General features: G+C 39.3%; 1 protein-coding gene across 1 annotated transcript in view; it reads left to right on the top strand.

The window, feature by feature from the left end:
- LOC112154145 (thyroid hormone receptor alpha) overlaps positions 1-16,060 on the top strand; it is a 165,172-nt gene that overhangs the window by 21,619 nt on the left and 127,493 nt on the right. The window contains exon 2 of the mRNA XM_024284860.2: positions 9,662-9,735. The gene's annotated coding sequence lies outside the window, so the exon portion shown is untranslated. The remainder of the gene's footprint in view (positions 1-9,661; positions 9,736-16,060) is intronic.

The following is a 16,060-nucleotide window of genomic DNA, read 5'->3' as shown; positions in this document are numbered from 1 at the left end:
GATTTAGCTAACCCTAGGCAGAAACTTTAGTAAAGTTTTCACTGAAGGTTAGCTAAAAGATGCAAACCGTTCAAGCTAACAGCTAAAAGTATTTTCCTCATCATTGCAAAATATATAATATTCAGAAATTTAAACTATGAATTATTATGCGTTTATATAGTGTGTCAGAAATGCATTAAATGTGTATTTTTCCCTCTTAAAGTAACTTTCTGACGAGTGAATTTATTATCAGAGAGAAACAGCTGTGTATGTTCGGAGGGTAAATAATTGATTATTGAACCATGTCTGTTTGTGCGTAGAACCCATCTCATGCATAATGATGAACTCATACAGTACATGTGGCTGGCTAGCACTGAGTGAAGAAATGCACAACAAGCCTCACAGAGAAAATGAAAAACAGATGCGAGCGGAAACACTTCATACCATGTTTTCAGACTCTAGAAATGGCCGTTTTGTGGTTCCAATGTGAGTTTTTTTGTGTGCATTTGCGTTAAAATATTTAAATTCAACAAATGCAACAAATAGCGTCAGTGACACTCTTTACTGTAGTGTTCAGGCAGAAGGGAAGTAAAGAGGAAAAACAGAGCAGGGGGACTTGCAGTTGAAAATGGGTCAGACATCTGAGAGCCAGGCATTCCACTTTCTTCCTTTTCCTTGCTTTGTCTCTCTTTATGCTTTTTTATCTTCTCTGTTTCTCTTGCCAAGGAAAAGTGCAAGGAGAGTGGAGTTATTAAGCTTGGCATGTCTGCAGACATGGCAAGCTTTAATTTGGACGCAACCCAGCAGATCAATCTCCACCTTGGCTCACAGCACCGTTGAGCGTGCACGAGAGTCCGCGCGTAACAGCAAAGCTTTTAAATTATGCAAACTGGACCCCTCTAAAAGTAAAAGTATGCTGAATTAATCCAACGTCAAAACGACTTGTTCTGCACAGAGAACTGAGAAGGATCAGCAAATTGGATTATGGCTAAATGAGAGCTAATAGAATACATGAAACCCCTCTAAACTCCAAATATGGAGTCCTGTGAACGACGAGCATTGATTGTACAGAAATCCCAGAGGGTGCACTTGCACACAGTCACAGTCCTGGAGCTTAAGCAACTCCGAGTCATTAGCATAACATGCAAACATATGGATGTGATTGGGAGAGCGGTTTACTGAAGTGTCAGCAAGCATGCAACATTTCCTCTGTGAGGATTTCCTCTGGCATCTGGAGCACTTAGGCTGCTTCTGTTCCAAAGTCCTGCTTGTTGGTGCGACAGCAGCTATCAGAAACGGGATGAAGCCAGAGTCTAGTCGGAACTCATTCATTGCCAGACCCATAGCAGGAAGCGATGAAGTTTCCTCATATTTGTGCTCAAAGAGACTTTTGTTGTTTTTCTATTTAATTTCAGGAGTTATTTATATTCAGGATTGTTGCTTAAAAAACACATTTTAGGATTCCTGTTATTTCCAACTGTTCAAAGTTTAGCTTATGACCAGCTATGGTTCAATTAAAATTTGAGTAATGGGGAGGCCATGGTGCAGATTTAGAGCGATCCACCTCTGATCAGAATATCACAGGATTGATTCGAATCGTCCTTGAACAAGAGCCTGAACCCCACATTGCTCCTGGTGGTTATAGAGTGGCACCAGTGTGAAGCGATGTACACACAGTAGGGGTGTAACGGATCACAAAACTCACGGTTCGGATCGTGTGACGGTTTTAGGGTCACTGTTTGGATCATTTTTCGTATCAGTAAAAGTGAAACCAAAAAAAACAACAGGAAAAAACAAGAAGATAAAAGCCTAAAATTATTATTTTGAAGAGCTTTAAAGCATATATTTGAGAATATATATATCTAAAGTACTTCAAAGCATAAATATACACTCGCACATCTTTGAACTTTGACCATAAAAATGTAAAAACATGTAGTTTCTGGTTACATTTACATGTCTGGAGACCAAATCCACAAAGACTGAGATAAAAGAAGGCCTACTATACAATTTTCCCTTTGCTTACACCCCCCACCCCCCAATGTCCAAATTAAATCTAAAATGAAAAAGTTAAAATTAAACTTTTGTTATTTTTAGTATTAATTGTAGTATTGAAACTGACTGTGGGAACATTTAAATATTTCAAATAATACTTATTATCTGTAGTACATGATCAGTTGAGGCGCTGCCATGCCCACTTTTCCTTACAATTTTTTATCTTTTAGGCTTGCCATACTGCCTTCCCCTGACAGCGCGTCACTCGGAGATCTGAACCCAGACACGGAGACGTGCACTGATGCTTTTATTCAGCTCTTCAAACTAAATAAACTGGATCTGTGAAGGGTAATGTCAACGTAGCACTAAGCAAGAAAGCAGTAAAGTGCTAATATTAGTATTTTAATGTTTTTTATCTCAATAATCCTAACTCTTTCCAATATTTTTTACAGTTTTCGTTGAACTTAGATTTATTGGTTTGTAAACTAACTAAATTATTTCCTCTGGGGCTTCAGGTAAACACACGAGTCCCTGGAACTTTTATTCTGAAAAGACAAGCATATCAACCAGATCCAAACTTTTCAGGATTTTCCAAGGTTGTATTGCTGCTACAGTCAGTAGAGGCAGAACCTATACCCAGTTAAGATTCATTAAACTTTAATAGCAGTGGGTGAAGAGTGATACAGTTCATAGATTTAGATTAAAAAAACACCTTTTGTTAAGAAAATTACCAGATTCTGTTGTGTAATGGGAGACTCTGAAAGATTTGACCTCTTTTCTAAACCGTTTTACTAATGACTAGCCAGAAAGAGGGAGTATTACTATTCAGGAAAAGTTGAAATGTTTCAGGAAAAAAACCTGCGTTCTGTGTTCAGAAGGTCAGAGCAGCAGACAGCACATGGGTGTTTCCCAGCAGCCTGACCTGTCCTTACAGCCAGCTCCACGTCACGTGAGACTGTGATGTTCTGCAGAGCTGCTGAACTTGGACCAGATGTTGGATAGATCATCTTGAAAAGAGTCAGACTGTCCTTCAGAGGCCTGTGGCATTGTGTCAGAACTGGACTTTATTGCTGTTTTTAAGAACCTGTTTTATACCAGTCCTGATTATCTTTGGGATTTATTTCACCAGAACTGTATAACACTGTCTGCTGCAGTAAATTTTTATTTCCCTCCCCAAAAACAAAGATCTGGCTAAGGCTTCCCAGCTGCAAAATTTGTCCCGACTGATCAGCTGAAGTTTGATGTTTCTACTGGAAAATCTTTTTGTTTCTCCTCCACACCGCGTCCAATGCGGGTTTCAGTCCAAGTGTCTGTTCCTGTTATCTTTCCCACCTGTGCAAATGCATTTTTATCCTTTCCTGAGTCCCTCAGAGCTCCCTTAGCTAATGGATTACCCTGATAATTAGTTGTATGGCCCCAAAGAGTTGCCCCAGCTTGTTATGGCAGAGATGACTTGTTCTGCTTGTTTGTATGGATTTCTGCAGCTCTCTGTGTTTGCAGAGGTAGCATGTGTTTCTGCCTTAATTAACCTTCGCTGAGTTCCACCAGGATAGATTTAAAATGAGACATTTCTGCAGAGGCATGAAAGCCACTGACCTCGTTTTTCTCTAGCATGGAGTAAGCTGTTGTGAATCAGATGAACAACTTTTTAGACGTGATTTCATTTTAAGAACTTTTGGTGAAAAAGGAGATGAACTTTTGTTGTAACTACTAATGCAGGTGTCCTCAATTGAACTGCGCTAATAAGTCTGAGCCTCCTATTGGAAAGGAGCTGTGGTGATTAAGGTGCTTCAGCTGGTGGCAACTGAGGTCAACCGACTCCTAGAATGTACCAAGTGACCAGTTCACCAAGTTCTTCCATCAGTGTTCCACAAACACATTCCAAAATGACAATGTCAGGAATAGTAAGGCTTTCAAGTTGGTTTGTTAAGTAAGCAACCTATTTATATACTGTACACCCTGTGATGTTTCTGTAGCTTCCACTCAAATAGAATTCTTTTGTCTTTATTTTGGCCCTGCACAATGGTTAAAGACTTTGTCCCAACTGCTCCTACTGGTGGATATGGGCAAATCTGTGTGAGGCAAACAGGTGGCCTGCAGAAAAAAAGCAAGATCGTAGCCTGCTCGGTGAACCTGTAGATCGCTAAATGTTCATGCACATTTTTTCTTCTGGCTTGCTTTGGGCGACAGACATTTAATCAAGATGCAAGGGTGAAACCTAGACACTTTGTCCACACACTGCTCATAAATGCTGTTTTTCTTGAATCGGAAATGAGGAAATTTGACCATCGGAGCATAGTTTTTGTGGGCGTCTTTAAGTATCCACTGGGTTACTACTGATTAGTTTTGTGACATATGGACAACATACAACAGCATCCCCTGTACCTGTGGTCTCCAACCACTGTGATCAATTGGCTCTGGGCCCCAGAGAAAATCATTAATTATACCTGTTTTCTTTTGAACAACCTTTTATTTTGAAAAATTGTTTATTTTGAAAAATAATCAGATTCTCTCAGCCACACTTTTGATCATTTGAGCTGTAAAGTTTAGTCAAGGCGGTATGAACGATCTTTTATTCTGACAAATCTTTTGGTTTTGATGACGAAAGGATTCGCTCGGTTACATTTCAGTCACTTTAGCACCAAAAGGTGTCCAGCGGCTTGCAACATGAGAAAAGTTGTATATGAAGCGTTTCTTTGCAATTGAACAAGGATTAGTTCAGGGATGGAAGAACGGACGGAAACGACATAAAGGAAGTAGTTAATTGATGTCCTGGTCAGCACGCTGCTATGACGTCGTTTTGACATCAAAGTTGCATCACTTTTCATTGGTTTATTGGATAGATTAACATCATATTTGTATCTGTTCATCATACATTTATGGGTTGTAAAGTGGACCAGAAAAAAAGCTTTAGAAGCTTATTGCGTCGCTATGACGTTTTGATGTTAAGGAGAAACTACAGACTAATTTTGATGGGTTTGCTTGATAGCTTAGTATCATATTTGTATCTGTTTGTAATACATTCATGGGGTGTAAAGTGAACCAGAAAAAAGTTGCTGTACAATGAAATGCTGAAGGCAGCCATATTGGATTTCTGGACGCCATATTGGATTTTAGGCAAAAATCAGGATGCCCCAGAAGCTTAAAGTATTCCCCATTGACAGAATCTTAACTGGAAAAAGGGCATTTTTTGCCTGGCTTGGACCTTCCTATAATCGTATTTATCAGGCTCAAGAGAACTGGAAGACTCACCTGCGCTTCCCTGAAGGTGTAGTCCCTTTAGTCTAAAATCAACTACAAGCCTAGCCAACCAAAAACAACAACAACAAAAAAGCATGGTTCTACCGTCTACCACGTATGGCTGCATGTGACTAAGAATTTGACCCGGATGTAAAATTGGGGATGTGATGATTATGAACAAATGAAAATGCTGAGATCTGGTCAAACTTTAAAGTAAAACCAACTATGTCCTCCTTCAACTCGTAATCTCTTTTACTGCTGGTTCTGAAGCATCACGTGGGGCTTGAAGTTTTAGATTTTGTTGGCGCAGAAAATGCATTACCTCAGTTTGGACTTCGTACTCATTCAAAGAGACGTCAAGAACTCGCCACTCTGATGGAACCAGCAGCGTTTAAGAAGCATTTGTCAATCAACCCACGAAAAGGAATGAGAGCGCCAACCTTTTGATCGCTCCCTTGAAAAGTCGCCACAGCAAGCCAACTGCCTCCATTTATATTAAAAGCCCTTTTCCTTTTACCTCTTCATAAAAAGAGGGACCTCCAGCATACCTGTCAACTTCAAGCAGAGCATTTGTTGCTCCATTTTACCTTCTTACATTAGCTAGATTCCAATGCAGTAAATATTTTATCTGTTTTGAACAAATAGCTGTATATGGCAGCGTTCTGTGTTCCATCATTTGTTTGCCTTCAGCTCTGCACATGGCTCATAACAATAATATTAAGATAACCTAATAAAATCTGTGATGGTTGAAACAACTTTGACTTTCAGTGGGATCTGGATCCCTCTAAGCTGCATTTATCAATTTCTTAATATCATTTTTAGCTTCAATAAAATATCTGCTGGAAGCATCTCGTGATCATAAAATACCTGCAGATTAAAATTCAGGAAGAGGAGAGCTTCAGTCTGCATCCCTGTGTGTTGTATGAGCCTGAATGCATACACACCACTTCCCCTTCCATGTCGTCTTCTATTAAGTGAGACCTGTAACCTGGGAAACTGAAAAGCAGTTTGCATTCTGCCACTCAGTTTGATTGACACTGCATTCAAGCAAAAATAACACCTTCAGAAATCTGAGAATCTGTCAGAATTCTGTAGAAAAATTGAAATTGTGCTTTTTTTTTTTTTTACTCTGTATTGTTTATACAGAAATTGGACTATAACAGCTTTTCATAGAAACCAAAATCCTTCAAACGTGTAGAAAATCCCAATCATAGAAAATAACTGTACTGCACTCCCAGTATGGGATTCAATCCTTTACAAACCAGCACAAAAAATGTGAAGAAATCATTTGTAGATCAGCTCGATAATGCTGAATGCTTTATGTGTCTCTGAGTGAGATGGTACATTACCTCAGTTGTAATTAGTGGCCAGTGGCTCCACTTAGGACACTTGCATCAAGGTTTTATTACAGCGGTATAAACTTTTAGGCTCATGCATCCTGTCCCATGTGAATCTTTAATGGTTTAGGCTCATGAGCGATGCATCCCTTATGGCTCGGGTCCCCATTTAAAGCTGGATGCAAATACTGACTGGGAGCTTAAAGTGCTGAAAGCACACAGAAGTGTCTCATAAGGAGGCTGGGGTCAGCGCCGTTTTTTGCAGGCTGAAGTAGTGATTTAAATGCATTGGCTGTTTGGACTGAGGCCATGGACATGAACGATGGGAGAACTCGTGTTGGGGCTTCGAAATGACTTCCATGTCTGAAGAAAAGCATGCAGTCATGTGTCCTGTGTAGATGAACCGATTCGTCTTGATGGCTCACTTGTTAAATGTGGATGTTTTCATTTACAAAGTAATTTTTGATGGAAAGAAGGAACAATATGTAATGAAATAAAGCAGGCATTCGAGTAACCTTTTAGGTTTGTGTTTTAAAACTCTGCTCTGCATCAGTTTGTGTATCTGGATGACTGTGTGCTAAAGACACTAAATGAAAGCGCTTCTGCAATGCAAAGAAGTAGTTAGACTCTAAAAGAACTAATGCATGATGGGTTAAGGCAATTAAGTGACTTACTTTCCAAACGGATTGTGATTTTAGTTTGGTAATTATAGATTTTCCTGGAAAATCTTTACGTATTAGTTCAAAACTCAGCAGATGTGATGGTGTGAAACCATATAACCAAAGGCTTAGAGCATCATGTGACCGTCCACACATTCTTCTGCTTAATCCATCAACGCAGTGCCAAACCACCTTCTACAGTTTTTCATCTTTTTTTTGGTTTTTGGAGCAGGACTTTTAGTTAGAATTTTAGTTCTTTTGAAGTTATTTAAATAAAGCTGATGCAGTAAAATTAAAATGATGTATTAGTTGTTTTGCTACATGGTCATGTATTGCAGTCATATTGTCATTTCAAATATTGATCACTAATATTGCACATCACAAGTTTTTCTAATATTATGCAGCCCTACACTTACTTGTCTTGTACTTTAAGCATCCTTCAAATTTACCTCATTAAAAAATGTTAACAGGTTGAGAAAATCAAAGTGAACATGGCAAATGTGTTCTGATAAAATCGGAATTATAGAAGAAAGTGAAAAGATTTGGTACTGGTATTGTTGTGGAAGAACAAAAGCAATATTTTAAACCCATTTTTTTTTTCATTGCATCTGGGATTTATTTATTTTTTTTTTTTTTTTTTTCAATTGTTAACTCTAGTAGGTTCTGTTCGTTGGCTATAAACAGTCAATTCCATCAACAGATCTTTCAATGCAAAAACATTAAAGATCACGAGAATAATTAAAAAGGAAACAAATAATAATAAAAAAAAACAACAGTGCATTTTAGAAACAAAATTTCAAACGTAATTCATAAAAAAAATAAAACAATTTCAATATAAAAGAATAAAAAAAAGGAAATGTTTCGGAAAACTAAGGTGATTTCCAGAAATTTGAATTAAATGTTAATATGAATCAAACTTTTTACAAAGAGAGCCAGATTTGGTGAGCGGAAAATGTGTGTATGCCAACCATTCAATCAATAAATATTCTTTGAACCCTTATATAATAACTTTAAATCTAAATAAATGAAAAGAAAAACATTTCACTCTAGAACAGTTTTACTATTAAAAAAAACACACCATCGCTTTTGGTGAGAAATGTTTACCCGATATAAATTATTTTCAGATATTTTCATTTATTAAAAAAATATAGATCAAGATACGATAACACATGATAAATTAGAGTAGTCTTCTTTTATTTCCAGTTGAAGTTTATGAAACAAATGGGAAAATAAAAACATAGGAGAATCCTAAAAACATGCTTAAAAATTAGGAATTTAAGAACAAAAAAAATAATGATACTCTAGACTTGACCTTTGGTTCACCCATTCCTCCAACATGTTAGACTTTACCCTGGAACACATCACACGCAACAGATTGAAAAAATCACGTAAATACTTTCGCCCGGGTAAAAAATACCTGGGAATAGTTCTCTTGGGTTAAATACATTTTTACCTTACAGGTGGTATTATTGGCAGTTATTGATTAGATGAGGATCTTTGTTCATCTTTTTAACCAGAAGTTTGTTGGCATCTTCAAACTGAAGATATTTCTTGAGGATTTTGAACACATCCGCTGCTCAATTAGCTCTTCACCAAAGTTTGGGAAAAATATTGTCACCATTCAGTCAGTGGTGTCCCATAATACCTGCATTTATTGGTTTATTTTTTGTTTAATTGTCTAACATTTCATGTAGATTTTTAAAGATACTCTGTTTTAATTTTTTTTCACATTGAGCTTTCTGAGATTTTTCTTAATGTTGTTTTTTATTATTTACTTTGCTTTTTTAATTGTCATTTGATCTTTAAACTCCTTTTGCATTGAGTGATTCAGCTTGTACTTTAGGGCCACCGTAGTTGTGTTGGTTTGGAGCTGTAAGTGGTGAAAGATTTGTGGCAGGTACTGTGTAAATCTGATAAAACCCAAAATGGACTTTCCTGAAACATTTGGTGGCAGAACACCATCATGGTCACCAAGTCACAAATCCATCTTTGACTAAATGTAGAGATTGAAGGATAGTTTTTGTTGACATGCTGGTAAAACTCCCTATCAACTGCATGGTAATGAGGGGTCTAATGGCTGAAGGGATCATTAGGGGGACTATCAGTGCCATATACTTTAGAGCGGGGAATTCCCACACAGATACTGGTCTGTGGCCTCTTGACAGTTTAAAGTCACGCTTTCAGCGCCCTTTGATTCCTCAGGCCAGCCTCTTCATTCGGTCACAGGATTAGAATACTAATCCTTTTAGCGGTAAGCTGGTTACAGGAAAATCTAACATGGCCTTTCATCGACAAGAAGGCCCTTGCACCTCTTTGGGGGGGATTTTCCCCTCTGGTGCTCTTAGGCTCCTCCCACGTCATCCCTGGTATTGGCGGTCATCACGTGCTGCAGTGGCCATGCGGGTTTCCGTGTACAGGCCTGAAACGTTAATGGATCTGGTGTTCTGATTTCAGAATTCCTGTGTTGGAATCGAGCTGGCGTCGAACACAAAGGGAGGACTCTGAAGTGAGGACGGCTGACCAGAGAGGTAAGCTTTCCACTACAAAGCGGGCTGATAAAAAGTCAGTAAGTGTGGTGTTTTCTGCACATACAGCAGCGGGGTGTGTGCGTTTTTGTGGTACTCTGACAGGCGAACAAAGGCACAGGAGAGGCTGGTGTTGTTTTCCCTGCAGGATGACAGTGTCTCGTTTCCACAGGTGTAGGTATCAGGTTTGTTTTCCTCTGAGGCGCTGTATGTACAGTATGACAAAACTCTGCAGCTCAGTCCATACGTTTTGATTTTTACAGCTGCCTCAAAGAGAGAAAAAAAAACAGTAGTTCAAGACAAAACACTCAGAACTTCTTCTTTTCCTCTGCGGGCCTCAGGGTGATGTGCCGTTCAAAAATGCATCTTGGTAATGCAGATCATATCACTTTTCCTCCGTCTCATGATGGACTGGGAGGGTAATAAATTTGTTAAAAGTGCAGTTGGATCCGTCAGCGATCTTCCTGTTATCTGCACACTGATGGACTTCGCCCTTCAGTCATCACAGCTCAGCTCACGTTCACAGTTTTCCATCGAGGCTTTGCTTCTGATGCAAAGTCACATGATCCTTTGAATTCCGTCTCCAAAGGGAGAAGCGCCACATCAATCACGTTTATGATCTGAGGTATGACTCATAGAATGAGTCTACCTGTTTTAAAAGGTAAAATCACTAAAACTGGAAGAGCAAATGCGGATCCTAAAGTGATGTGATTGAATCTCTGTTCTTATGCATTGCAGCTGACACCCAGATGTTTGTCTTGAGATCTACAGTTGACGTAGATTTGTTCAGTGACAAAATCCACAGTGTGCACACAGTTGTTTAGAGTGACACTTGTTTCCATAATCTGTTACCTTCAAAGAGGGACAGGCTTCATCCTGGACTCAGGACAGTTGGCAAAGATGTGTATTCCTTCTGCTGGATTTACAGACATTTCCTTTTACTGCCTTATTGACAAAAAGTGAGTCTTTTGCTGCTGTTCAGAGACACTTCGGGTGTTAATTTCTCAGTGAACTTTTGGAACCAAATGCTTCCACATAAAGTGTCTTTAATTTAGCCTTAGTCACATTTACAGGATATGTGGATAGACCCGTACGGCCAACACATTCTCACTCCCAAGTTGTTATATATTGACGTGTAGTTGAGGCCCCTTTTGCATCACTTTTTGACGTTTTGGGTGTCCCCAACTCGTCATTTTTTGACATTCTGGCTGTTTGTAAAGTCAAGGGTCCGCAACCCTCGGGATGCGGAACCGGATGTGCATTGATCCTTGGGACGTGGCCTACATTTCAATGTGGGCCCCAAATAGTTTACCTTTGGGCTAAATTGGTGGGCCCCAGGTGGGTTTGTCCGTAGGTTCCATGGTGGCCCCACCTGTGTTTGCCCACACTGCCTTGGGTGGGGACCTCAACCAAACGCCAGTATGTGACGACTTTGGAGTGAGAATGTGTTAGTGCAGCTGCTGTGGGTTTTCGGGTTGTCCGGGCCCGTGGAGGGTCATAGAACGGCTGTGTCTTCAGTTCCCTTGAAGCTCGTACAGCCACTTCAATGGACATCATGAAAACGGAACATGCAATTGGAACGTGTGTGGTAAATGCATCGGGAAGTATTTGTAAGGATAATGTAAGTCGTATGCACTTATGATGGACGGGTGATGGTGTTGTTCGGTGCACATACACCACACTCTGAGGCCGTGCAAATGCTGCATGCACGAGGTGTGCAGGTGATATTCAAGTACCTGTAGCACATCCACACAAACTACGCTCTGGTTGTCTAGTTTCCTAATTTCTACCAATCAGGCTGCATGCAAGACAGCCTATATCCACCCATAAGGACGAAGGCCTTTAGATTAATGAATCTAAGAGCAAAAGAACTATTCTATTCTTTATCATTGCCATCTTTATCGTTTCATCCACAAACTAGCACTAGGCTAGCTTTGCTGGGTCACATGAATGCTGTGTGATGAGACGAGAACAAAGTTTTGCCGGACGGCTTTGCATCTTTGTCTTTTCATGCTGTCAAATGAACATATTTTCAACGAAAAACAGTCCCAGGAAATCTGGTGCAACTGTTGGTTCATTCTGAGCTTTTTTTTCAGGAGCAACTGAATCGAAACAGTAGAGGAGGTAGCATCTAAAGAAAAGAACAACAAAGGAGCCAAGCAGCTGGGAGCAGGCGACAGATGCAGAGCTGTTGTGTTCAGCGGGGACGCGAGTCCTCTCAAAGCATGAAAAAAAACAAAAAACTGAAGGATTCAGAGCATTGATTCACACGATGAGCAGATGTTGTGGTTTATCCAGCTGCAAGAAACGTTTTTCTAGTGCTGACATCAAATGTTTTTATTCACAGTGTTGAGAGAATGTTGACTTTGTTAGATTTTTTTGTAGATTCTCTATTCTTTTTGGCGTCATGATCTTAGTGTATTGCTGGTATAAAGCCGGGGTATCCAAACGCTTAAAAGCAAAGAGGTCCAGATTTGGTCAGGTAAAAATGTGTTGGGGCCAACCAGCCAAGCATTCAACCAGCATTCTTTGAACTGTTGTTCCATTTCTTTTCTATTGTATTTGTTTATTTTTATTGCTAAACTTCTCTGCAAAAATATGTTTTCTTACTAAGAAAATTGAAATTGATGTGCACTTTAAAAAAACTGTTTCTCATTTGTGATGATTCATTTACATCTTACTTAAAAAAATAGTCAGAGAAAAGTAAATAATGACATTTTTGTCAGTTTTTTTTCAGAGAATAACTGAAAGTACACATTTTTATACTGTGATATATATTGTTATTGTGATATAAAATAATTGATATTGTAATTATTTTTTCCATATCGTCCAGCTCTACTTAGAACACATATAATGCTTTCTGCTCCTGTACAATTAACGGTATCGTACCGTAACGTAACAGATTTGCAGCTCTGCAGAGGCCAGACTGTAGAGGTCGAACGTGATCGTCTGCAGTCGGATTTCCTCTCGCTCTTTAATGTAAAGACTGCGGCGCTCACATCGGATCCCTAACGCTAGCCGTGGGCGCCCGGGGTTAGTCTGCACATGCCCAGAATGGAGGGTTGGATAATCATCGAGCATTCCATTTGTGTTCGTTTTTTTGCCAGTTTGAATACAGAAGCTCAATATTTTCCCTAAAATGTATACATTTCATTGGCAACACACAATAAACACATTATGATAACACATTTTTCTACTAATGACATTGGCAAGACGCCTATATCAAGCATTTGTTGGTTTTTATTGCTCCTAAATTAGATGCGAGTTTTTTATAGAAGGACATTTCAGAAATATTTCAACAAACATTTTGCATACATTTGAAGGACAAAGCTGAGTTTGGGTCCAGATGCTGGACTGTGTTTCTGCTTCAGAAATGTAGTTGGAAGGCTAAACCAAAACATGCAATTGTTTCAAAGGTGTTTTTTCTAAGATATTTTTATCCTGGATGGATATTTCTAGAAGAATGGTTCTCACCTGTGGAATTCTTCTCTTTTAAAAGACACACAGTGGTTGTCAATAAACCTGCATGTGTGGGATTCCTGTCTGGCAGCATTGATGCTGTTGTGCAGAATCAGTTTGTTTCTTCTCGTCTCGATGGAGGGAATGTTTTCTGTCCTGCGCTAAAAACAAAACTGACATCCTAAACTACAGTGCTTGTTTAAGCATTTTCTGGATGTTCACATTTACAGCTCATGTCATCCTTTTCAGTTTAGGAGTGGCGGTCCTCGTCGCTGCTTATTTGTTTTCTTCATTCTACAGTTTTGATTAAACGCGATGAACATGTATGTTCAGATGCTCCAAACAGCTGAATCACAGCAAAGCGGCTCCTGGCACGGAGGCTGCGCCGACACTTGCCGAACCGCAGAGAGTTTCAGGTGGTAGCGCTCGCCAAGACACTCCTCCTCCCCCATCTGTCGTTGGCACACGCTCGCAGCAGAAGAGCTCATCTGGAAACACCAACATAATCAGATGGGCAAATATGTAACAACATCCATGTAGGCGCAGACAATACAAACAACACGTTCAAGTCCGTCCAAAGATAATCCAACGTTTACCTGCAGCCAATGAGTAGTGCTGGGCATCTGCGGAGCGTTGTGGGCCGGGCGTCAGGGGGCTCAGAGCCAGTAATCACTCGCTGGTGCTTTGACTGCACGTTTCTTGGACTGCACCCACGTCCAACTGCTGCTTCAGTTGGAGTGAATGTCTCATTCGGCAGTTCTGGCGGACTTCCCTGAGCAAAAGAGACGCACTGCGGGGTTCATCCATTACAACCAGATCCGTCAGCTGCATTTCTGACATTAATTTATCTTTTGTACTAACTTATGAACTCTGCAAATGAGTCACAGGATTTGAACATTTGATGAGGCAGAGATTTGTCTTTCCTGACACAACTCTGTATTTTTTCCGAGTTGGGAACCGGCACAAGCCCTCTGGTTTCATATTTACGTTTAGGATCTTGCCTAAAAACCCACACTAGATTCAGCTCATCGCGCCCCCCCCTGGGAAACAAACCCTGGTTTCCCATGTGCCAGTCCTGCACGCAGCCACCTGAGCCATCCAGCCGCTACTCTGCAAATGAATTTAGGATTAACAATTCCCAGTGAAAACTACTGAAGCATTTCCAAGAACAGAGGAACCAGTAAGATGCTTTCTAATGCCACTTTAAGCAACGTGGTCGGGCTTTGCATGCCGCCCCAGTGCGTTAGTGGGTCACTGTGCAGCTCTGCAGGTGAATGGGTCTCTTCTTTGTAAACTGCAGGTGTGATTTCCAGCAGGTTGAACAGCATGCAGCTTTAATGCAGTGCTGCAGCATCAAACTGAAGAGGCGGGATTGTGGTGTCTCACGAAACTGTGGTTTCCTTGATAGTTTTGTTACTATTACCAAACGGAAGTGATTTTTTTTTGGGGGGGGGGGGTTGTTTCATGCATTTGGCACGAAAGGTTCCTCTTTACTAGCCTTCTAGATAACGTTTTGCATTCAAATCAGTCTGTGCATAATAGTCAGGTTCTGGATGTGGATGCAGAGGAGGCCAAACCACATTTGACACAGATTAGAAAATGGGTAATGTTGTTTGTTAGCAGTACAAAACTCTTTTTGCATAACCCTCAAAGGGACATATAGCGCTGCACGGCACGCTTCCTGGCCTCTTTCTTGAAGTCACTTTTTTATGCCTGTTTGCATTACTGTATGTTGGTATGTTGTATGGTAAATGGCGTATACTTGTATAGCGCTTTCCACCCTCCTTCGAGGGCCCACAGTCACAGTCACAGACCCATTCACCCATTCACACACACATTCACACATGAAAGGTCATCACGAAACACAGAACCCAGTCTCTTCACACACACCGGTAAGATTAGGTTTGGTGGAACTTGATAGAAAACAACTGAACAACAATTTTATAATAATTATTTCTGTGTTGTTTGCTCTGTTTTTGAGCAGATAACAAAGTCCTAACATCTGATGTGTAAAGACTTTACAAGGCATAAATAGTCCTCACTTTAGAATAGGTCATAAAAACAGTTAATGTTTTATAACTACCTGAATTCATTTTGAGTTACAACAGGAATATGTGTTTATAAATGATTTATTAACAGACTAACAGTACATGTCTATAATTACTCATTTATAAGTTTTTTTATATTATTTACCAACACTTTATAAATGAGCTTATAACTTAAAGAACCACCTCTAAATAACTGGTTTGTAAATAATTTAATACCTAATTTTAAATGTGTAATTGTTGATGATTTAAGGCTTAACATACCATTAATAAGCACATTATTGTAATCATTTTTAATACGAATAAAGTGGTAATAACAACACATATAAACTATTTGTAAATGCTTAATAAAGTAGGAGTGGGGCTTTATAATTGATGAATTAACTGTTAACTCATGCTCAACTAATGCTTAAAAGTGTGTTGTTATTGAGTGTTGCCATTAAATTAAATTAGCAGACTGACAGAGATTTTAGTTCAACAATCAATCAGGGAAGCAGTTGATTCTTAATCGCATTTCCTTTTTTTTTGTTTAATTTAAAATAAAGTTAGATTTTGTAATGAGCTGAGATTTCAGGGGGGTTCTACGTGCCAAAAATTCTTAAAATAAAAAAAAAATTTCTTCTAAAAACAAAAAAAAAAGAAAAGAAAAAAATGGCAATAGTGTAAGAAAGTTGGTTTTACCAAGAAATCTTATTTTAAGAATAAAAATTATAGTATTTAAGACATATTTTCTTAAACTAAGATTACACTTATGTTGAAACATTTTCTCGATAAGGTTATTTCTCTTGTAAGAAAAAAAAAATTGACAATAGTCTTGATAAAAG

Source organism: Oryzias melastigma, linkage group LG19, assembly GCF_002922805.2.
Source record: "Oryzias melastigma strain HK-1 linkage group LG19, ASM292280v2, whole genome shotgun sequence".
NCBI lineage: Eukaryota > Metazoa > Chordata > Actinopteri > Beloniformes > Adrianichthyidae > Oryzias > Oryzias melastigma.
Note: the sequence above shows the minus strand (reverse complement) of the source record. Positions and strands in the feature narration are given on the sequence as shown.